The sequence below is a fragment of the Pteropus alecto genome, unplaced genomic scaffold (assembly GCF_000325575.1).
Source record: "Pteropus alecto unplaced genomic scaffold, ASM32557v1 scaffold3, whole genome shotgun sequence".
NCBI lineage: Eukaryota > Metazoa > Chordata > Mammalia > Chiroptera > Pteropodidae > Pteropus > Pteropus alecto.
In genome coordinates, this window is record NW_006442484.1 from 28,214,155 (window position 1) to 28,238,807 (window position 24,653).

At 37.5% G+C, this 24,653-nt stretch overlaps 1 protein-coding gene and 1 non-coding gene across 2 annotated transcripts in view; one reads left to right on the forward strand and one right to left on the reverse strand.

Annotated features, from left to right (window-relative positions):
• Positions 1-24,653, forward strand: part of FMNL2 (formin like 2) — a 260,260-nt gene that overhangs the window by 110,226 nt on the left and 125,381 nt on the right.
• LOC112470454 lies at positions 2,291-2,409 on the reverse strand. The gene has a single exon (XR_003043016.1). It is a non-coding gene; the product is annotated as a 5S ribosomal RNA (ribosomal RNA).

Genomic DNA, 24,653 nt, shown 5'->3' on the forward strand with positions numbered 1-24,653 from the left:
GGTGTTCCTGGTTAGAAACAAAAAAATATGGGAATGCTTAACTTTTCTGGGAAGATGGCATATAGTTTGAAATCTCCCTATTTAGGAAGTTATCATTTAGCACAATCAAGAAAATACTTAGTTCTTTAGTTAACAGGAATTATAGTTCATTAAGCCATGGCAGATAGCTAGCTCCTTAAATCCATAAAATTTTATTAGAGAAGAGACTACTCATCATCAGTGTTGACTTTTGGAACTGACATTTTCCTTAGAAAGTTCTGGGATGTCTGGGAACTAAAGAAATACCCGTATGAACTGGGAAAGTCTCTTAACTTTTTGGGTCCTCATCTGTAAAATGAGGGGGTTAGGATTAGAAGACCTCTGAAAAAGTTTCAAAAACAAGCCAAACCAAGGTATCCAGATTCTGGTGCTCTTCTACCCCTGTCCCAAATGTGTTTTTTCATCCTTTGGTTCCTTTCACCTCTGCTTGCTGTAGATCATAGATCATGACAAACTGGGGTCTCAGGACAAACAGTAAACAAGACTGGAGTCTCACGTAGGTTGTCTGTTGAAGCTTTACTTGATGTTGATGTTCTTGGTCTATTTGGAACCTTTCAGGTCCTGGCCAATCCAAATAGGTGAGTTTCTTTCATAATTTTATGCTGACAAGTTTTAAAAAAAGGGAAGCAGAAGATAGATATTGAATATAGGTTGGATAATAACTATAAAAATGGCCTGGATTCTTTATAATTATGGTCTGACATGGTTCCAGTAAATATGTCCTTGGTTAAATTAAGTAATGCAAGGTGTATATATACACACAAACTATATACCTATAAACATAGTAGGTTCTAAATTTAATGTCCCAGTGTTGCTTTATACCACATGTAATTTTTATTGAGTCAGAACAGCCTGCTAAACCAAGCCTCAGGAGACTTGAGCCCTTACTTCAATGGGTCAAAACACTATTGATAACTCACAATTGGTGGTTAAAAAGATGTTTTTTAAATAGCAGAACCTTTGTTTCCCAAATTAAAACTTAAAACAGAACCACAGTATACAAAATAGTTAAAAGCAAAAACAATTCTGTTTTCCTGGGCTCCTTTGGGGACTCCAGGTGGCCTTAGGGAGGTAGGTTACATTGTTTGAAAAATCCGATTGAAATATCTTTCAGTTATCACTATAAGGAGATAAAATATACCAAATAGCAATTACAAAACACCACTCAAGTGTTATGGTGGTGAGGTATTTTTGTTTTTAGTAGGAACTGCTCTCTGCACTAAAAATTATTTGTGTTTAATATTAAATGGTCTGAACAAACATCCATTATAAAGACTGATGTAGCATGAGAGCTTAATTTCAGGAAGTTGCTGCCTGTATTTACTGAAAAAAATATCATGATGACAAAGATGAGTTTTACTAAAAAGTATATAAAGACCAAGTTAAGCAGAAAGGAGAGATTAAAATTTGTGGCCTGGTGAATTTTAAATAAAAACTGCTGTATAAGCCTGAACATAAGGCAACCCCCCAATTAGGCACTGTCCTGTTTTCTCAAGAATTTGAACATATAAACTTCTTGAAATATAGATAAAATGATGGAAAGTATATTAATATTTAGTTGCACACAAAATGATGTAAATATATTAATTTAGAAAATTTGCAATTTTCTATTCTGTTGTGTGTGTGTTTTTTTTCTCTTGTTTATTATTATTTATGCCTACAGCACCTGGTCTTCCTAGGTGGTCTCCCATCCAGTACTAACCAGGCCCAGCCCTTCTTAGCTTCTGAGATCAGACATTGGGCTTGTTCAGGGTGGCGTGGCGGTACACCATGGACCTTGGCTCCACTGGGGCGTGAACCCAGGACCTTCTGCATGTAAAGCAGACGTGCTAACCATTACACTATGGAACCATGTCCTCTATTTTGTTTTTATGAATCAGTTTTATATAAACTACTTACATGTGCTGTAACATCACCATCACCATCACCAGAACCACTTTTTGGCTTTTCCTATAATTTGAGAGCATAGTGTCTTCATTTCCATACAACTTTTTTTACTGTGTCATTTTAGTCTGTATGACATTTTGGTTTTGCATTAACCCTCCAACTTTGATGTTTTTCAAATATAAATTACGTATGTGGTGTCAAAAAACAGTTATTTGGAAAGAAGAAAAAACATAGGTACATTGGCTTTTTAAAAAATAAATGCAACTGGCAGATTGATGGGTCATTGACATTGGAGATTATTATTTTCTTTCTCCCTCCTTCTCTCCCTCCCTTCCTTTCTTCCTTCCTTTTCTTTTTTATTTAAAGCCTACAGCACCCGGTTTTCTTAGGTGGTCTCCCATCCAAGTACTAACCAGGCCCAACCCTGCTTAGCTTCCGAGATCAGACGAGATCAGGTGTGGTCAGGGTGGAAAGGCCGTAGACTAGATTATTATTTTCATATCTTAATTCTGTCCTTCCATTTGATTTACATTGCACAAGAGTGTGTTTCCTGCTCCACTTGGGCTTGGCCCATAACCTATTTGGCCAATGAAATATAAATGCACATGACGCAAGCAGATGACTTACACGGGCTACCTTAAATGCGATTGGGGTTTTGTGCTCCTGTGATTGTCATGAGAAAAATATGCCCCAGCTAGCTGTAGTCTTTTTAGTCTGGACCCCACAATGAGTCAGGTGGTGTAGCTGACCAGATCCTTATCCTGAGCAGGCAAGCTGAAATCTTTAGGATATATCAGACTACTATTGGCCTAGCAAATTGAATGTGACTCCTACAACTCAGAAATCTAATAATAATCTTTTCTTCTTCTTCTTCTTCTTCTTTTTTGATCTGAATTAGCAGAACCAGAAGTTACACTTTAGGTAATTTCTATATCAAAAATAACTTTGGGGATGATGACTGTCTACCAAGGGCTAAGTGGTCTATGTGGTAACCTGGGATTCTTGACAGTTGGTGCTTTCAAGAATACATACACCAAAACCAGATGTATGCAGTAAAAATGTATTGCCAGACTAGAGTGCACTGTTCATTTTTCCAGTGAGACCTCCACAGGGCCTATGAATAGAAGCCTGGTGTTTGCCTTGTAGATGACTCATTTTTAAGTACAGTAGAAACAAAATTTTGGCTTTTGTGTTAGGCATAGTTTCAGAGTCTCTGTATATACATTCATCGACTTTTGTGTACATGTACACAAACACCTATATTTGTATGTAGGTTTTAAGCATATGTGTTGTTTATCCATAGTTGTCTGCTTCTGTGCATGTTTAAATTTATTGCATGTACTCTTTTATTCTCTAAAGAAAAATACTACCTGTATGAAAAGTTGATTGATATTTTAAAAATTTCTTAGAATAATTTGAGATTAAATATCTCATTACGTCTGCATTTATCTACTGCTTCCCAATTAACTGAGATGTTAGATTCCCAAAGTAGATAATGTAATTGACAATATCCAATTTGTGCTATATCTTCCTAAAATTCATTTAATTGACCAAATTTTGACACCCCTCTTTTCATAATCATTTTCTTTCATATAATTAACTTGATCATGTATGTGACCGACTAATATAGCATTTTCAACAGCCCTAAAACAAGATTTTGGCCTTTTTAATACTTCTCTATCCTGGTTTCATGTGAGTCCAACATGGGGAGCTTTGAAAAAGAGTAATGTCCAGGCTCCTTCCTCAAGATGAATTGGTTTAGGGTGCGGCCCAGTCACTGGTATTTTTTAAAGCTTCTCAGGTGACTCTGACTGAGTTGACAGTCAGAGTTGACAGCCATTGACACAGATACAGCCTTTCTGTATTATCTAAGCAATTCAGGTTAGAAATTTGTTTTGCATGTAGGATTGTTCAGTTATGTCATCTCCATTGATTCAGTCAACCTGATAATGTCAGGTCTTCTAGGAAATTAGCATTGTATGGAAGCAGCTTTATTTATCTCCTATTTTCAACCTATTGCTTTTGGACCCTTCTTGATAGACTGATAAAGGAAAATTAGTTGCATAAATAAGACCTTAAGCTAGCCTGGGAATCGCTGCCTTCCTTTATGACTCCGTTTAACCATTTGGGTTACCTCTTAAATCACACTACCTCTGTCAACTTTATGGAAACTGATTTCAGTTGTGAACTTTCCTTCCCCATGGAGAGGAGCCCAGTGGATTTTCTCAGGTGACCTCAATTACAGCGAGCACAGTAGAGCCTTGTTAAGGACCCAGGAGACAGCATCTTACCTTTCTCTGCCAGATGCCTATGTAAATAGTCAATGACAGATCCCTATATAAGTTTCAAATACAAAGCCTTAGCATGTGTGCCTTTTTAAAAAAAAAAAATACTAGAGTTCACAGAACTGGAAGTGTATATTTTCTTCCATATAAACCACACTTATTAAATAAGTTATCTTGTGGATATAGCCTAACAGCATGTACGTGAGTTTCTTTCATGTTTGAAGCAACATGTTGGTTCCACAAGTCATTAGGACTCATACTACTGTAATTAGTGATAATGTGATGCATTGAGTCTTTTTGATTCATTCTTGCTCTTCTCCAAGGACCCTTAACAGCCTGTGTGGAAGTTTGTGATCACTTTCTTAAAATGGCGTTGATGGGTTTTGAGTGTAAGGCAGTGTGATTTTGAGTATAGATTTTGGACTTGGACTTTTTGGATTTGAGTTATGGATTATGACTCAGTAGCTGAGTGACAGGTTTTTGTTTGTTTTAAGTTTCTCTAAATCTTAAACCTGATTTTCATCACATACAAAATGCGGTAATCATTGTTATCTATCTCATAGGGTAGTAGTGGCGATAAAGTCAAATTTTTAAGCCTTTAAAATAGTTTCTGGCATTCTGTAAATGTTGGCTGTGGCTGCATCAACCCCACAATAATTACTAGTAAAACTACACTAGTACTGTCCCAGTTAATACTCTTACAGTATTATAAAATATCCGCTAAACTGAGGTCATTGGTGAATTAATATGAAAAAGAATCAACTGTCTTTCCATAAGCCTTCTTTTATAAGTTCTGTCACGCGGTCTTTTATTTGAGTTAAAGCTTATCTTTCGGTAGTTACAGGCTCACTGAAGGCAGGATCTCTTTTATTCTACTTAAAAATCTCCATCTTTCCTCCCAGGGGATGCAAAATTTTTGTGTCAATAGAGAATGTATGAGGCTATTAATATGAATCTTATGGTATAGTTCTGTAATCATAGGAACTGCATAAAGATTGGACGATGTTTTTTCCTGATAATTTGACTTAAAGTACTTAAAAATATCTTGGAGTGGCTGCACACTGGAGGCTTAATTCTTCAAGTTCATGTCTGTGTCACTGTAGTCACTGACTGGAAAGTCATCATTTCCTTTAACCAGAGGAATGTGCAGAAACAGTAGTAGGTGTTGGTTAAAATTAGAATCAACTATTTCCATAACCAAAGCTCCAGAGGTGTTTTAAAAAGAAAAAAAAAAAAGTAAAAGTGACAGAGCTCTACTAGTTTTTGCTTTTGGGTTCAAGAGGTTTTCAATCCAGTTCAACTAACTACAACTGGATCTGTCCCTGAATTTGGCACATGACATGTATGGCAGACTTCCTAAACCTAGTGATGGAAGCTCAGAACTCTTCCCAGGGTCAGGAAGAATTGTCACCAGGAGCTGAACGGCAAATAGCAGGCCATACCATTGTCCCCTCATTGCCTCCACCCCATGCTGAGCCACGGGGAAGGACTTAACATTGACATTATTTGCACTTATTAGCTCATTACTGCTCCATGCTCTCCAACTCTCCTTTACTAGCAGAGAGCTTGCCAAGGCTCCAGCACTGTAACTGTACACATGTGTTTCTAGAATACAATAGGAATTGTTCATCTCTTGAAGCTACTTATTAGTAGCTAATAGCTACCATTTGATGTCTCTTGAGAAATGCATACATAGTTTCCGTGGAGAGGTGAGAAGAAAAACAACCTATAATCTAGGCTCCTTTTTTCGTGTAAGGAAGACGCAGTTTGTGTGAGCAAGACTCTTCAGGTGTTTTTATACAGGGTTCAGGCGTTAAGTCACTGGTGCATAATGTGTCTGCAGAGATGGAGCCAGAAATTGGATCCCAAGTCTGGTCAGTTAGTTGAATTGAATCAAACCATTGCCAGAAGCTCCCGAGTAAGCGATTTCTAGTGGTCGTGGCTCCAGTTGCTTTGCATGTGGTTTGTTTTGGCCCCTTTCTCCCCTCACATGCTGAATTATAACAGTGCCACTGGTGTGCAGTGCCAGAGTTTCTCAGTTTTTCCATCAGATACCTAACATTTACAGAATGACTTTAAATATTTGCCACAGTCCAAGGTCTTGGCATTCAGCATCTTTTTTCTCGCTTACATAATTTCAAAAGTCCATGTTGCCATTTTCTCAATGAACAAACCTAATTAGAGAGAGAGAATCAGTGGCTTTAGGATTCAGACTGTAAGCGGTGATGCAGAAGAGATTTACTTTACTGAAAGAAAACAAAATGTTCTTGGGAATTTGAGTCTCTGGTGCATTTAGTGTTTTCATGGCTTGGAAAAAAAAAAAAAGCTGGATGTAGCAGTGTCTTGGGCTTTTCAGAGTAGCTCCTGGCTATGAGATATGGTCATTTTCAAGATCACTCACCAATGGTAGAAGAATAGGTGGTATTTGATGTTTGTTATTTTCATATTTAAGTAAACTTATTCTAGAATTTAAAGGATTCTGATATGGACAGTTTTCAACTTAAAATGATTACGTGTTTTGAAAATTTTTCTGATGGTTGTTTGAAAACTGAAAATAGTTCCTCCATACAAATAATGTTATAATTTAAAAAAAAAAAAAAGCACATTTAACCTAAGTATGGTAAGAGTACCCCATAAAGGAAGAATCCAGTGACTCTCTTTGAATAAGGATATTATTCTCTGAGGGGGCAAAGGTGTGTTTTGTGTACAAATTGTAGCAGAAGAGAAGAGACTACCCTATAGGGATAAGAATAGTTTGAGAGGACGCTTAGTGAATTCACTACCAAGAGAAAGCTTTAAAAATATATATTGTTTGTTACACTACACCCCAGGCTGTGCAGGGACATGGGAGGAACATGCAATTTTTCAAAAATAGTATTTAGAGATAGGATTTTATTGTATAATTGGCAAACTCCTCACTTTTGGGAGTAATTGCTTGATTTCATGGCAAGGGCCAAACATAGATTTCTTGAGGCCTAAGATAAATAGATAGCATTGGATCATGATGGTCAGTACCCAGGGTTACCAAGAGCTCAGCCCAAAGTGGACTGCTCTCCTGAGTGCGACTGTGCCAGGCTCTGCCTGTGTTACCTTTCAGCTTTGAATCAGCAAAATAAATCATTGTAAAATTAATTTGCTGGATGTTCTCCTGCCGCACTGCGTGCTCGTGTGTGTCACAAGACTTAAACTTCCTGCCGCTTTCCATTAAAGGAGAGCTTTTTGTGTTTTTAACAACATTCCATTCTTTTGGGAGCCCTTTAGCTGGGGCTGGTTAATAGAAAGATGGGGACTGGGCTCTAAGCTTTATAACGCAAATAAATTTTGGGGGTTATTATGAACAGCCTTCAACAAAACTTCAATTAACTAGGATTACGTAGAGTAAGGGCAGATTCTGGTTAATTGAATTTTCTTTTGAATAGAAGGTTAAACACTTTACCGTCTCTCAACCCTTATTATTAACTTTGGCTTTTGGAATTCAGATGTCAGGATACTGAAAATGAGGTTTCTCTGAGTTAGTCCGTGATCGGTCTTTAGAACATCCTGATGAGTTAGGAATCTTGTTATTCAGGCTTTATTTTCTACGGGAGTTTAAGAGGCACAGGGTGTGGCTGCTGAGCTCTGTAAGTTGTTTTTTGCGGGGAGAATAAATCCCTTTTTGTGTTATTTCGTTTTCTAGTATCTTTCTGAGATTCAGAATGAAAAAGCTATTTCACCATGCCCCGCATCAGTAGGCCTAGTTATTTTATATCATCCTGTTGTTTGAGAGTTTACAGATACTCTAGCAAAATATAGTAACAAATGACTTATCAGTAAGCTACTTTAAGATATTGATTTTTCTTCAGTGTGAGTTAGTCCAGTTGTATTTACTTTAATAGGCTGTTGAGTTGGCTCTTCTGCATAATCCAGACAGTAAATGCATCCAACAAATATTGAGCACCTGCTCTGTGCTCTTTATGTACCATGTTAGGCAGTTTTAATGTCAGTAATGTCACAGCTTAAATGTATCAACTTCTGATAACGTTTGCAGAAATCTTTCTTTTTTTTTTAATCATTTTTTGAGGTAACATTGGTTAATACAATAATATAATTTTCAGGTGTACATTATAATTTGACATCTGTATATTCTATTGTGTTTATTTACCACCTAAAATCCAGTTTCCTTCAGCTACCATATATTTGATCCCCTTTACCCACTTCACCCTCCCCTATCCCCCTATATTTGACCCCCTTTAACCATCTACCTACCTTCTCCTCCCCCCACCCCTTACCCTCTGGTAACCACTAGCCTATAGTCCATGTCCATGATCTCTGTTTGTCCTGTTCATTTGTTGCCTTTAGGTTTATATCCCACATATAAGTGATGTCATGTGATTTTCAACTTTTTCTGTCTGGCTTAAGAAATCTTACTTTCTAAAAAGCAAGATAAACTTGTCTCTGAGGGACTTTGTGGTTATAGCAGTTCTGATTTCCTTGTTTGAAATTAGTGTTTGAAATATTGTTAAACTTGCCAGCTTTTTTCTTCTGTACTCAGTAGTTAGAAATAAATTGAATTCTAAAAGTTAAAATATTATAATTTTTGATTAATCATAAGTTATAGATATTTGAGAACATAGAAATTTTTCTAAGCATAGGTAGAGAACTTAGGTGAAAGGATTGCTTTAATTTCATCTAAAATGTAATGCTGATTTTCAAATATGTCATCAAGAGTTTAGTGTTTCCAATAAAAGAGAATTTACAGTATCACCTATCGATGATAACAGTGAGAGCTAACAATATTAGGAAGTAAGGTAAGAATAATCGTTTATAGTTCAGATTTTGGCTTAAAATGAAACCTATTTCCAGTGGTTTCTCCCCTTAGATATTTGATCTAGCTATACTATGACCATGAAAAAAACATACCCCCAAAAATCTGAAGAAAATGTAGCAAAGGTTAAGATTTGATAAGAAGTGGGTCTGGGTTCATAGGGAATACATTATATTCTCTGTATTTATGTGTGTTTGAAATATAGTAACGCTTTTAGATGAATCATTTCTTTTAGACATTTATTTAATACATGTCTGCAAAAGTGTTTCATTTTAGTACTGTGAGAGGAATGGGTCCTGTGTTGGGTCTTGTTGGGGTTTGTGATTTATAGATGTTAAAGTAAATTTCACACTTTCAGGATGAAGCAGTCTACCTCTATCACATTTTTATAAAGAGCTTGCCTATGGGCGGTAGTATCAGGTGTCATCTTATTATTTGACAATTGAGGGCAAGAGAGAGGTCAGGCTGTGGAGCCCTTAGAGCTGGCAAGTCAGCAAATAAGCTGTTGAGCTGCTTAAGCCTAGTTGTTTTATTGGCATTGAAGCCTTGGTCACACCAGCCACACTTGTGCAATCAAAAGTGTGATTTTTTTTCAAGGTATCTATTGATCTTGCAAGAAAAATGAATGATACTAAGATAACAATTGAAGAATTTACTTATTGTGTATACACGTTGAATCCAGAGTGCATGATATAATGTATACACACATTTTTAATCACAGTGCTTATCTTCCATTTAATTTGTGTAATTTGTCTCCGAAACATAGCCACTTTAATGCTTGTAAGTTACATTTGCTGGAAACAATCTGCAAGATCCTAGAAATCATCTGCAAGGTACAGTTTTGGTGTCAGTTGGAGAATGGGATGAGGGGATGTGGATATCATGAGATTATGTATAGGGTAGATGTGCTTAAAATGCATACATTTATGTGAGTTTATCTCTTTTCCTTCCCATTGAAATGACAAAAGGAATAAATCTATAGGAAATAGGAAAGGAATCTTTAGTGGGCAAGAAATATTGAGAAATTTTTGGAAAATAATCGGCAGCTGGGCTCAGGGGAATGCTATCATGATATTTTTTTTCTCATAAAAAGATGAGGACATTGGAGAAATAGAAAGCACCTTCTTGTTGGAACCCCAAACAGTGTCTGAGTTCAGAGTCCACACAACGGGGAGTAAGGATGGTCGTGCTCTCGGGTGGAGAATGTAAAGGGATGCCTGAGGAATCCCGTGAGCACTGTCCTTTCTCCTCAATGTAGGGACTTGTTGGTTGACACTTGCTCACGGGCTAAAACCATGAAAAGAACTCTTAACCCAAAGGAGATTTGGGAGGCTGGGGAGGAATAGCAGGGGTTTTCGCTATGGTGGGGGAAGAGTTAAAGTTGGGGGAAAAAGAAAGGGAAAGGCAGCATCCCCAAAAGGAAGGAAACATTGCACCTGGAGTAAAGCTCCTTATTTGACAGTTTCGGGCCCCTGCTTATGTGTCCTCCTGCTCTTCATGCCTTCTCAATGCCTCTGTAGATGAGTCCGCTTTTCAGCCTTCCTTTCTAGAAGGAGCCAGATGTAGAAGTGCCTTATAATACAGTGGAGGAAACTCTTACCCAGCTACCTGTTCCAATAAGGGATGTGACATTTGAGGAAAATGAATAGCATGAAAGCAGGGCCAAGACGGACAGAACAGTTGACCTCAGAGCAAACAGCATAGCTGTAGAGCCTCTGTGCTCACTACATATAAGGTATAATCCTTGTAAGGGCAGAGCAGATGGGCCTGGAGAAGGGTGCTTCCTCCACTCTTAACAGTATTTTCCTTTGGGGACGTGGATATGGTAGGTGGAACCTAAACTTCTTACCACTATACCTTGATATAATTTCTTTGATTATAGTGAACATTTTAAACTTTAACAAGTTTTTTTTTTTTGTTTTTTGTTTTTTTTTTTTTGCATGCATGGTTTGTATCTTGAGCTTAGGAGATGGTGTGGTAAAGACAATCTGCCAAATAATCCATTGTCAGGAAAATATGTATGACTGACAGTTTTAATACAAACATTTGTCAGTCAAAATATATTGAGGGTTTTAGTCATAGTAACTGAACCGAAAGTGTTATCACTAGGGGATATAAAAGACAATATCTGTATTTTAGTGATAACCCACAAAGAATAAAATGGGCTTTTAACTAGCATCATGTGGCTACTTATGAATTAGCAAAGAAAATGTCTGTGACAGACTCGTATAGTTCTCTCTAATTTAGAAAAACAGATGGTAGATTTCAAGTATTGCCTGTTACTGGGGGAGATTTAAAGATTGTACTAAAAAAAAGTCTTAAGGTGTTAATATTTGCCATGGCAGAGGCAACGAGGAAACTTGCCAAAAAGAAAAGAGGGAAAGGAATGGTCGTGCTAGAAGTAAACATGAAGCCTCATTTGGGAATGAATTTAAAATGAGGGGTGAGATAAAGGAGGAGGTTAGGGTTTGGGAGGAGAGGGGAAAGTGAAATGCAGGTACTGAGTCTTTATGTTCATTTTTTCTTTGAAAACCAAACACTTACACCACCATGCCCAGGCCGATTCTGTGATGACTTCAGTTTACTGCCTCTTAAAGCTTTCCTGGGAGTCTTTGGCCTCTGAGCTGACTCGTCGTCTGTTGTGCGTGAGCCAAGAATTTAGCAGCTCTGTTACATGCACTGGCTACAGATGCTTCTCTTCAGCTCTTGTGGCCGTGTGTGTGTGTGTGTGTGTGTGTTCGATAAACTTAAAAAATCTGTTGATTCCATGCCCTGGTGATGAGCCACAGCCTAAACTTGAGAATCATATTTGGCCTTGTCTTACACATTGAATAAAACTATATTTGGGGTGGGGGGAGAGGGGGGAGGTAGATGGGGTGAAAAGGGTCAAATATGTGGTGACAGAAAGAAATTAACTATGGGCAGTGAACACACAATGCAATATATACATGACTTCCTGTTGAATTGCACACTTGAAACTTACTGGATTTTGTTAATGTCACCGTAAAAAAAAAAAAAAAAACAAACCCGAAAAAAAAAAACAGTTTTCAGGAGACAGTTCTTGGAATTGAAAATAAATAACCAAAAAGAAAATCATCAGGCTCCAAGCAAGTTGTTTATGGACCAGTGTGTGAACAGAACATCTGATTAAAAAAAAAAAAAATTTACAGATGGGTGGGGATGGGAAAGCAAATGTGTTATGTAGCTGGCCAAGTAATATCAGACTGTCTCAAAAAGTGGAAAAAAAAAATCTTAAATGCGTTACATTATTTTTATTCCTTCCATCTTGCTTGCCAGTTGCCTCAAATAATACTGCTATTCCTTCAGTCTGCTGCATTACTGTTGTGCTGTTTGTGGGGGAGCCCAGGTGGTTTGGTGATGTGCGCGCTCGCCTCCTGCTCACTCTTGCTGTTGCTATTTGAAAATTACTGGTATAGAGAATGAGTTGTCATCTCCTCCCTGCTCCCCCCCTCGCCCCGCCCCACCAGTGCTCTGTGAAAAAAGCCAGTAAAAACGAACATCTGGCAAAGAAACTGTCCTGATTTAAGAAGAAAGTTCCCTGGATTTATGATCTCCTTTTTCTGCTCAAGTATAAACTGGAGACTAGCTGAGGAAGAGAGCTTGCTTCACAGTTATTTGGAGGCCAAGGGTGGGATGGGGTGAGGGGTCGCTGGAGTTGCTGCCTAGGCTGGAAAAACATTCCCGTCAGCCGGTCAGCCGCGTGGCTGCTGGGTGCTGCTGTTTTCTCTTCTGATTCAGTTTTGTGAAAGGACAGTGGGTGTGAATTGTTGCCTGAAAGCTCTTGTCCTCTTGGTCATTAACCAGAGTTAAACTAAATGGGCCACAAGAAAATTCAGTTTCTTAAATCCCACTCACTAAACTCCCTTTTTGCCTTATTTACCCTTTTTCCTTGAAGTTTCTTTGCATTGTAGGATGGATTTCATCTTCACAATGACTATTAAAGGTGATTTAAAAAGTGAACTCTTTAAACAACAGAATGATACTGATTCACGCTTATATACCGTGAAAAGCAGTAGATTGATTTTTTAAAAAATTACTAACATGGAATGGGAACTTAACACTTTTTCTTTTGAAGGAGTTCTGGATCACAGAAGTTAAGTCTTGGTTTAGGTGGAGTCCTGTTTATTAAACTCATGGTCATTGTATAATGACCTATCTTTAGTAAGTACTCCAGTCTCTGCCTTCAAACCATTTTCCTTGCTTTATGTGTTTTCTTGTTAGAGCGGTCTCTACCTCCAAACGCAAGTGAAATAGATTAAATCAAAGCTCATGGTCAGCGTATAAAAGCAGGAACTTCATTTCAGGGAAGATTTTTGTAAGATCACTTTCTCAAATAGCATAGTATCAGAAATATTTCAGTAATGCTTTTTAGCAAGGAAATTAGTTCAATATTTTTGGCTTTGTCATCTCAGTACTCAATAATAGATATGCTCTATTGTCATTATGGTATCAGCTTTTATCATCTGAAGAATGATTTTGGTTTAAGTGCTTTGAAATTACTACTTTTTTCTTCAATTTTAATTCTTTGTAAGTGGGATTCTCAAGTATAGTATGGAATTAGGAAAATCCTCGTTTCCTTATCTTCATCATTTTCCATATTTGTGTTGAATTAATTAGCTTTGATTCAGATAAGAAACTAATATTTAAAAAGATCTGGTGTCTTTAGCATATTTGTGGGGGGTTAATCATCTTTTGTTCCTCGTGACACTAAATTTTTCTTAGGACCTAAGAAGATCAGATATTTCTTTATTTTATTGAACTTCCTAATAGAAAAATGTTTTAACCAAGAAGCAGCTTTCATGGATTGCTGATAAGAAGAAAATAGCTGATATATTAGTAATTGTTCTATATTTTTTCTTCCGTATTAGTTTGTTGTGCAAAATTATTTCATAGCCTAACAGTTTTCATGACAACATTCAACAAGAATTATGTACCTACTACTGCCCAATATAGCAGATGTCTATTTCCTAGCTCAAAAGAATATGTAATCTAATTAGATCAACGAGAGGTACATTATGAAACAATTAATGATTAGAACTGGCGTTGTAAGAGTAAGTTCCGGATGGTATGGTGCAACCTGTAAGAGCTATAGAATTTAAAGAGAAGCAAGAGATTGTTGTGCAATTAAGGAAAATGTTCTTGAGTAGGAACTTGAGAGTTCAAATTGTTTTCTCACCAGACTTGTCCTCATTTTAAATTCAGCATTTGATAGGCTTCCAATTTAATATCTTTCTCCCCTTTACAAAAAGCCTCAGAGTTCTAAAAATGATCTTTAAGAGGAAAGATATGAGTTTTTTAAAACTCAGCTGTCCTGTCTTTCTAGAAGAATGTGGTACTGTGGAAAGAAACGAAGGTGTTGATAAAATGAACGATGTTAGTCACTTTTAATTTGGGCTTGTAGGATCCTGCAGTTCTTAGAAAATCATAAAAAACTCATTTCAGATATTACCAAACCATTTGGCTTACATATGTTATTTGCTTGATGAGTACACAGGCTTGGTTAAAAACAAAAGAAAGCACTGTTGATTTGTAAAAAAAGAAAGCCAGCAGCATTTCCTGGTGGGTGCTTTTAACCATCTACCTCAGGAATGTTTGCAGCACTGGGTCAAGTAGACTGAGGCCTCTGGAAAACTGTAGGATAAACAGGGGTCAGCTAAGAGGAAGGGGGCCATCTTCAGGAAGTTGTGAGCCTTTCCTCTTGTAGGGTGAGTGTTTCGTTGGACCAAAATTATGAACGGCCTTTGACCTCTTTGTTATTGTACTTCCTATTTAACCCTCAGGATCCAACACCAAATAACAAGTATCTTTTCAGTAACTAGGGACAAAGCTGACAAAAAACAGTCAAATTTAGAGCCTGATTCTAAAACAAGGATTATAAACTATGCAAAGTGAGATGGGAGGAAAACATAGGGGAACCACCACTGCAGTAATGCTGCAGTGTTTTCAGAGCTGATGTGAAATCGTGTTTTTCACGTTTCACTAGTGTTTAAGTTTAGCTTAGGAAACACATGGCATTAAATAAAAATTTCTTAAATTGCTACTCGTTTCTCTCCTTTCAGAGAAAAACAATATTAACCTGAGGATTGTCATTTTGGTTTAATTAACGATTGTTTGAAAGATGTTTAACACTACTGCGGTAAACTAGTTTTGCCCAAACAATTGCATGATGATTGCAGGTTATTCTTTAAATTTGATTCAAAATGAAAAGCTTTGTGTAGTAGCCCTTTCCCATGTCCTTTGGCTATTGTCAAAGTAAACCCTACGTTATCAGACTATTAGAAAAGTGACTTGGTATGCTTTGAAACTGAAGCAGATCAACAGGACCCTGCAGATTTTATTCATTTGACAAATACTTAACTGTACACCTATTAACGTTGTAGATGTGTGGACGTTAAGTGGAGTCCACGTGGAAGCAAATGGAATTGTCAACATAATTGGAACATGGAAGTCACCCCTACAAAGTCAGCATTTTTGGTTTAGCGCAGTTTAATTAACAAAGAAAGAGTTTGCTCTCAAGAATACATCTTAAAACCTGGAAATTCTGCGTTGGAACACCTTATTCGGCTACGCTGCCCGCTTACTACTTCTATACAGAGCCATTAAAAACATACTAAGAGGCAACAGGAGAGTCACTCAGCGTTAAAGAATTCTTTGAGTTTCACTGTTATTTCAGGTAATTTCTTAGCACAAATCAGTAGACACATGGATTTTTTTTCTTCCTTTTTTATATGAGTGGTGGTATATCAAGTGTCTATTGCTGCAAAAAATTACCATAAACTTAGTGACTTAAAACAATACAGATTTATTATGTTCGGACTGGGGGTTGGGCGTAGCTTTCGATAGGTCCCTCTGCTCAGGGTGTCAGCCAGAGCTGTGATCTCAACTGTGGCTCAGGGTCCTCTTCCAAGCTCACTCACAGGTATTGGCAGAATTCAGTTCCTCGTGATTGTAAGACTAAAACCTTCATCTCCTAGAATCTGCCCACTGTTCCTGCCACATGGGCCTCTCTCCAGCATACAGTTTGCCCCTTTGAGACCAGCAGGAGAGTGTCTCTGCTGCTTTGAATGTTTCTGTACATTTTCTCTGACAGTAGATACTCTTGAAAGGGCTCACCTGATCAGATAAGTCCCACTTGGGGTGATCTCTCTCCACCTTTGCCATATAATGTACCTTAATTGTGGCAATACAATTCTGTCATCTTCATAGTTTCTGCCCATGCTCCAGAGGAGGAGATGATATAGGACATGCACCCGAGAGCAGGGATCTTAGAATTCTGCATTACCAGGTAACATGCAATAGGAACTGTATTACACATAACATAATGAAATATTATCAGAAAAGAATTGTTACATTGGTTATGCTTCTCTATAAAATGTATTGGTTTTTTCTTTAATTTATTAAACTATCTTTGGTACATCAGAAGGTTCTAGTGGTTACCTTTGTACTTTTTTTTTAAAAAGCCCTCAGCCATTGGTTTCTTATTTAACCTTTTCTGGTTTGTCAGTTTTTAGTGATATTCTTTAATTCTTACCTGTTTATGTTGTCATAACATGTAACATTATTACATGAGTCTTCTAGATCTGCATTTCATTCTTTGTCTTGAAATTTTGTTGCTGGCATGGTTTTTGTGTGGCTTATTTTTTCTTCTTAGTCTGTATAACTTACAAGAAAATACTTTGCTCTTCTTATAGCAGGAGTGTTTTCCCCCTATCTTTTTGTTTAAAACCTTGAGAATACTGAGTTTTGGAGATCATCAAAGAAAATAAAATTGAAGACAAATGGGCAAACTTACCGGAATGTTCAGAGACCTCACCATTTACGTGCATTATTGAAGACATAGCAAATGGTCTCTACTTCAGAAAAAGTTGGAATGAGTCCTTAATCAACCTAATTAGTAAAGAAATTTAGCATCTTTTTAAGGCCTGTATGATGAATATGTGGCTTTCTGTAAGGCACAGAGTATGAGGGAAAAGAGATCTTTGGTTATTTAGAACCCAAGCAAGATGGGAAGGGCTGATGGCATTCTTTAAATAGAAAAACAGTAAATAAACAGCTTTTTTTTTTTCTCTGGGAGCTTGGTAAGCTATGCTTCCCGTCAGGCCTGATTGGAGGGTGAAAAGTTGGCCCATTGGAAAAATATTAGTGATGAGAGTGCAGATCCTAGAGATTCATTATTTAGGATCTCTCTTCGAGCTCTTTGAAATTCACAGCTAAAAAGCTGTTGAAGCTCCAGAAAAATGAAATGAACAAGTGAATGGTCAGAGTTTTCATTGACATGATTTTCCTAATAATAGGTCAGGCGTCCTGAGAATTACTGCTTTGAAGCCTGGCCCTGCTCTCTCTGCTGGCCTTTGACTTGTTCAGGAGGGTAGCCGAGTGTTTGGGTAGTTGGCTTCCTCATGTTTATGACTTATATAATGCAGCTCTAGAAATTTTTTTAACCATGACTTAGGTAATAACCAAGGCTGACCTAAAATCTAAAAGAGATTACTAGAGTGGAGTGAAGTGAGAAAGTATCTAATTTGTGAAAGGATTTTCTGACATTGTTATAGTTCACTCAGGACCAAGTACAGACTTTTTCAAGGTATGTGTCTTTTAAGCCTGAGAGGGTTCTAATCTATATGAGAAAGCTTGGGCGTAAATACGTTTCACCAGCTGATGGTTGGCAGAGTTGATCATCAGCCTTTCAGGCTTGTGATTCTGACAGGAAATTCTGTGGCACAAGCTTAGAACATGTATGATCCACAAAAACACATTTGTATGTTTACATGTTAGCTAGCAGTACATTGAGTTATAAGTTTTATTTTTATTCTGGTAATCTGGTGCTTTTGGTCCTTTTGTATTTGTTTCTGGAGAATTAGGTTGTACTGTGTTGCCCCAAATCGAACTCTGGATTTACTAAAGAATTCATCTGAGTTTCACTCTTGTGTTCCCTCCAGCATGGAGGAAGTCTGTCTGCTTTCTCTTTTGCACGGTCTGGAGATAGAATGTTGACCTCTGATGCAGTGCTGGGTTTACTTCAGTAGAGCTCACCCGATGTTAATAAAAGCAGAAGAGTGACTCAGATATCCCTGACTTCAGAGTGAGATGACTTGGGTGGGGGATCTCTGAAGATAACATGTTGTTGTAGGCAACACCCAGAGGAAAATGGACAAACCGCGATAAGGATCACTGGGTATTTCTGGCCCACCAAGAGAGCAGGAGAGCGAGAACTAAATTGTCTTCTCAAATAAACTTAGATTAAGAAATCAGTTTGATTCTCATCTCACGATGTGACTTTTATCAGAAAGAAAAGGAAGACTGGCCCCAGGCAAAATTGATTGGAGTGTAAAATGTATTCTTTTATTCCCCTCCTTGTTTCTACTTAGGTCCCCAGAACCTAGTTAATTAAATCCTCCCATCTACCCACTCAAAACCTTTTCTCAGAAACCACCTAAGATTTGTTCTGCTGAAGAATCAAGAGCTGCTAACTGCTTCAAATAGATGCACTCCCCTCCTGCCCCCCAACCTTCCCATCCTGGCCATAGCCCAGGACCCTAAACACAGGTCGAAACTCAGATGTCTACAGGTCAGATAGGTCCATTAAATTAGTAAAATCTATCTGGATTTAAGACAGAGGGGAATGGTGGAGCCTAAGCAAGCCAGAGAAGTAAGTGCCCTGACCAAGGGGCAGGCAGGTACTACTCAGCTTTAGCTTACACTAACTAGCAAGACAGGGCGCTGCTGCCAGGCCTTCTAGATTTTAATAAGATGGAAATTTGGATTTTTACGTGAAATCTTTGACACCTCATAATATTTCACAGTTTGAAGAGTTTTGTGGGTAATACAAACAACTCTTCAGGCCCTTGGTGCCCCTGTAATCAAAGCAGGTAGCCCAGTAATTTCTAAATAGAAGTCTGTGATATAATATGCTTTCTCAAAGGTAAATTTATTTAATTTATTCTGAGACTTTTCTTTTTAGTGTACTGTTGGTGTAAGAATGTAATTGCCTTTATAAAATGACTTGGAGACGGTTTGGAGGTAGGGGAAGGTAACTTTTATCTATATGTTCAGTGCAACTGGAAGAATGACCTCCTTAAATGGTAGCTTGGAAAATTTATCATCAACTTTTTTAAAAGACATATCTTATAATATAAAAGTATAATTCTGTGTGAGGCGATACCAAGAACTTCAGATAGGTTAATGGAAATGCTAACCAAGGATCCATTTATTTGTAAAAATTATCTTAAATGACAGCGTAGAAGATCCAACCTGAATCAGCCAGTTTGCTGATTCAGTAAGGCTTGAAAAGAAATTCCCCAGACTACCCAGGGTTTTGAGTGTGAGATGTTTTAGGAATATTTACATAGAGACAAGCAAAGAGCCTGATTGTGTTCCTGGAATTAATTGCTAATACTCCTTCATCCAGAAGGAAGATTACTGTACTTGTCTGGTGAACATGCATACTGTGCTGTTTCCCTAATGGAGTCCTGTGGACCCTGTGATTTGAATATTTTCAGCAAGGGATGGTATACACTTTGAATGTGATCTAATGGTTCTGGTCCATTTAAATGTTATAAATTACAGCTTCCTGAAAGAAAAACTGGTATCTAAGTGCATCGCAACAAGTTTGAAAAGGAACGTGTGGCAACAGCTTTTACCATTGGCTCCCACCACTTAAAAATAGGCCCGAATAATTCTAAAATCAGCAAAGGCAAGAAAATATTGGTGTCTTAACTTTTACGTCTTTGTTTCTTGTACGAGGCTACGAGGTAAGTTTTTCCTGTGGAGGTGAACATATGGGTTATTTCCTAAGTTAGGGAGAAGGTGGTAGCAGTGAGAATTTTTATTTGAGGTAAATGCTTGTCTGATTCTCTCTCCCTATTCAGATATGGGATTGATTGTTTTACCCTTGGAGTGCTGACTTGGACATAGCTCTATAGGAAGCTTAATACGAAAATAGTTATTGTTTAGTGAATACTTTGTAATGTGCCATACATTGTGCTCTGTGATATGTGGATTGTAACATTTATATTTCACAACCACCCTGTGAGCAGAGAATATAGGAGAATGGTTTCGGGAGATAGGAAGAGAAACTTCCTTGATTTTCTTGTGAGGAGAGTGGAAGAGGAAGGTACAGATGTGAGGTAGGTTTGTAAGTTTCATAACAGGAAGTGGAGCGAGTTCTGGTGTCAGGTGTTCACTTCCTTTGTGAGGTGTAGGGGATGAGGTTAGATTCAGGAGGGAGGGATGAGAGGGGTTGGAAGTGGAGGTTTGAAGAGACTGGAAAAGGATTGATGTAGTGTGTATGCAGAGTGAGTTGATCAGGGAAGTGGCATATGGTTGTCTGGGCAGCATTGAAGGACATTTGAGATTGGTTATTGTCACTCTGGTAGACCAGTTGGCTTGTCGGTGGTATTCTGTAGCAATGCTCAGCTGCTTACATACCAGGATGAGCAGATTTGGTAACCAAGTTCTTCTGAGTTTGGGGGTTTGTTAGATGACTGTACTGAAAAGACAGCTAGTGGAGCAAGAAACTTTAGTGCTTTATCGAGACTATTATCTATCAGGACCATAGATTCTAAGCTGCATAAGGAAAGAACTACAGCTAGCACTGAGCTGATGTGAGTTCTTTACTAGGGATCAGACAGATTTGGGGAAAGTATTACCATATGGAAAAAAAATCGTTAAAATTTAAGCCAAGATGTTCCCTTGCAACTGAGTTTCTACCCTCGTTCTTGACAAGTGATCAGTTTTACACACTTCACAGTGAGAAGTAGTTTGTCCATTTCTGGTTTGAACTTCCTTTCTCATGGTTCCTCCTATGCAGATGAAGAAAGACCTCTTAATAATCTGTCTAGTCTGTGTCTCCACCAAACTGGTGTCTCATGTTTTAGAATAGATACATTCATAACCAAAATTGTTATAAACGAGTAATTGGGTTATTCACTGAACGTACACCTCTCTCTTATGCACTGGGGTGCCTTTTAATCGGTAGATCGCAGACATTATGTACAAAAGGATTTCTTCCAGAGTTGTAAGACATGTGAATTCCTGGGCTTGAATCCCAGAGTTCCTGAGGCAGTACTCTCAGGCCGGGGCCTGGGAATGTGTATATCTGCATGTTACTACTCTGTGGATGCTTGGAAAAACGCCACTGTCATTCACCTACATTCTAGGCCTTAAAGTGTGGGAAAATGCAAGGGCGAAATCAATTTTGTCTTGAAATACCATCACATTTGAAGCACAGTTCTTCAGAAATTGAGTGAAAGTATCATATGATATCTCACTCTATTTAGCTGAAATTATTTGTAGTACCTCTGTCCTGGATGTTATGGAAAGTCAGGCATGAATGTGCTTTTCTTTAGGAATCTGTATTTGATTAAGTCATAAGATTTTTTTTCCCTCTTTTTACCCTAAAGCATGAGAGGTTTTGAGAGAGGAAAAAAAATCATTGCATCTTTAATTTTTAATGAACAAGAGACAGCATGAAACCTTATCTAGTCACTGATTTTCTTAAAATAAAAAGAAAGTAAAGTTATTGGTGCATAAGAAGTGTGTTTCTGTGCAAAAAAAAAGCAGTTAGAATTTTCTGTAGGGCAAGTTGGATGGTTACAAGAAAAAATTGGTTGAATTAGTGAAAAGCTCCAAACGTAGCTATCTTAAAATGAAATATGAAAATCCTTTAAACAAATGAGAATTTAGAATTCATGAGCTGCTTTTCTTATGGCATTTTCTCCTTTAAGTAAGTAAAGCCAGGTTATTACTTGGCTTATTATTTCAAATTATTAACAACTTATTGAAAACATAATATACAAGAAGCAGAGCCTGACTCACAGTAGCTTTGGCCGCTAGACGTGCTTATTCACTGTCTAGCCCCAGTGACTTCAGAGTCACAAGACTGTAGGATTAGAAGGAGGATATTAAGGGTCATCTGGTCTCAGCTGGCCTTTGAGCATCTGCTATTGAGTTTTTAAAAAACTGAAACCCAGTATTATAATTCTGATTCTTGCTTAGCTCCAAGTAGACATTCACATCTTGATTTCTTCAGCATGTAATTGCCCTTTAAGTTAAGATGGCCGTATAATTAATCATCCAGATTGGAGTACTTTTGAGAGTGAAAGACACTGTTAATTATGCCAGGACAACAGATATTTCAGATTAATATTCTAGCACAAAACTAAGTTCTTTCAAATGGGTTTGAAACAGTGTCTAGCCTGAAAGATTTCTTTAGAAATTACATGCGAAAAAATTTTATTTAAACTGAAGTTTAACAGGTAATTAGTGCTACATATTACGTGACACTGTTTACATGGAAGGAACTGCTAGAGAATTATCTCTTTTTATGATAAAATTTTATTTATCTAGTTGAAAAATATGTTTTTCTCAAATCACCCTCATTCAATTCTTTTAATAATTTCTTAATTTGCAGTGCCCTTAGTAGTGTCTCTGTAATTTTTCATGGTGCCCCTAGGCCAAAAGGAATCAGATGATTGCTCCATTTGTTAAGTATTTATGTCCAAACAATTTAATATGTATTTATGTACTGATAATTTAGTGGCTATTTGAAAACTATTACATGTAAATTGAAAGAAAAAATACTTTCACTGTATCCTTAAAAAATTCAGCTTTCTGTAATACAATGTATGTACCTATTGAATACTGTACAACTTCTCAGACTTTGAATTCAGATTTGATACTGCCCTTTTCATTTCCTATTCAATTTTTATTTTCTCGTGTTACTTCCTTTTTACCGCATCCACTGCTAAAAAGTCAGCTTTGCAAAGGTAAGCCATCATAGTCAGGGATGTAGTGCAGTATAATGTGAAAACTGTGTGATGTCAGGAGATTTTGTTTTGTTGCTTCTTCGAAAATTTAAAATAATTCTATATTTTCCTTCTGAGTTCACTGTAGTATATTGGGGTCCCCTGGCCATCTCTTAAATTTATCATGTGGACTATTAACTAAACATGCATTGTATTGAGCACCAGAAATTCATTTGAATGTGTGTATTTGAGAAGCTCTCAAAGACATTGATAAAGAAGTGAAGATGCTCCTGTTTTTCATCCTTCCTCTTTCTTGAGCTTGGTTGTATTGGATTCTAGTACTCAATAGATAAAGGTTACTGAGCCCTTTACATGTACTCAATAGATAAAGGTTACTGAGCCCTTTACATGTCAGGCACTGAGCTCAGTGAAACACTTTACATGTGTTCACTCATTTAATTTTTTTCGTGGCAACCCTACTGTATAAAGCCTCTTCTATCAGGCTTCTCTAGAAATCCCCTGAAGTGGATAGGATCCTCATGTTACAGGTGAGGAAACCAATGTTAAAAAAAGCTAAGTGACTTGCTAGTGAACATACATTAAGTAGTTTTAGTTCTAGGATATAAACTCACTTAGTTCTAGGATAGCCATAATAATAAACATGTTTTTTAAACTCTGAGAACAGATCTTTGTCCCCAGCCACAGTCTCTTCTATAGACACTATACTGCTGTCGATGTGTCTCCTGCCATGACAGGTACGTTTCATTGTGACCCTAATAAAGAGGTTCTTTTGTCCTCATTTTCAGATGAAGACACCAAAGCTTAGAAATTTAGTTACTTGCCAAAATAAACCTCTAATAACTAGAATTTGAACTCAGGCCTCAGTGATTTCAACTACATGGCATATCATTGTAATTTATAGGGGTGATCAGAAGATACTGTAAAATCCTGGAGTTCATTCAGAGTCATTAAAAAAAGATTAAGCTATGATAATATGGCTTTTGTGTTAATATATTCTGATAAGTCGTATTCATTGAAAATCATGCATGGTATGTGTGGCACCTCTCCATTAAACAGTGTCTCTATTGCCCAAACATGTGGAATAACAGAGAATATATTGTGCTTACCATTTATAAATATATGTATAGAAGAGAGAAAAGGAATGAATGGATCTATTTGTCAGTGGGCCAGCTGACTAAAATGGAACATTGCAGCAGCACTAAGCCAACAAACCCCTGAGATTGGAAAGTGTGTGGAGGACTGTATTTCAGGTTCTGTTTTAAAGTTCATTTAGGAAGTAGAGTAACTATTAGTTAGGTAGTTTTTTAAGTCACAAATTGGAAATTCTCTTGACTCTGTCACTTCTCCTTAAAGCTTAATATCCAACAGTGATTCATTTATACTTGGAGTTGAATTTCTCTCTGGAAGAAGACAGATCCAAATCAGAGGCAAACTTGAAGTTGGCAAACTCTTTGGGTAGAATTTACTGGATAGATTGTATCGCTTCATCCCTGGGGTCCTTAGGACTTGAACTTGAGGTTTAGTTTGCAGTAGGATAAATTGGTTCGTGTGAGTTGGGCAAGGTCTATCTCTTGAGTGAGAGGAGTAGAGTTGTTATAGAATGTAAGAATGCAAAGATTAAATGGCCAGTGTAGTATTTTGGCATTTTTCCAAATACTTATGACTCTCTTGGAAAAGCATAACACTGCTTTGTAGGAAACAGAAAAGTGTTTACATCTAGAACATATTGAGTGGGTGTACTGAGTTCAGCAGCCAGGGTCATGTCCCTCGGGCCTACTGTTGTGCTTTACCCAGTTGGGAAGCACAGGGAATCAATACAATCAGATTCCATCTCTTCTTCCCTCCCTCCCT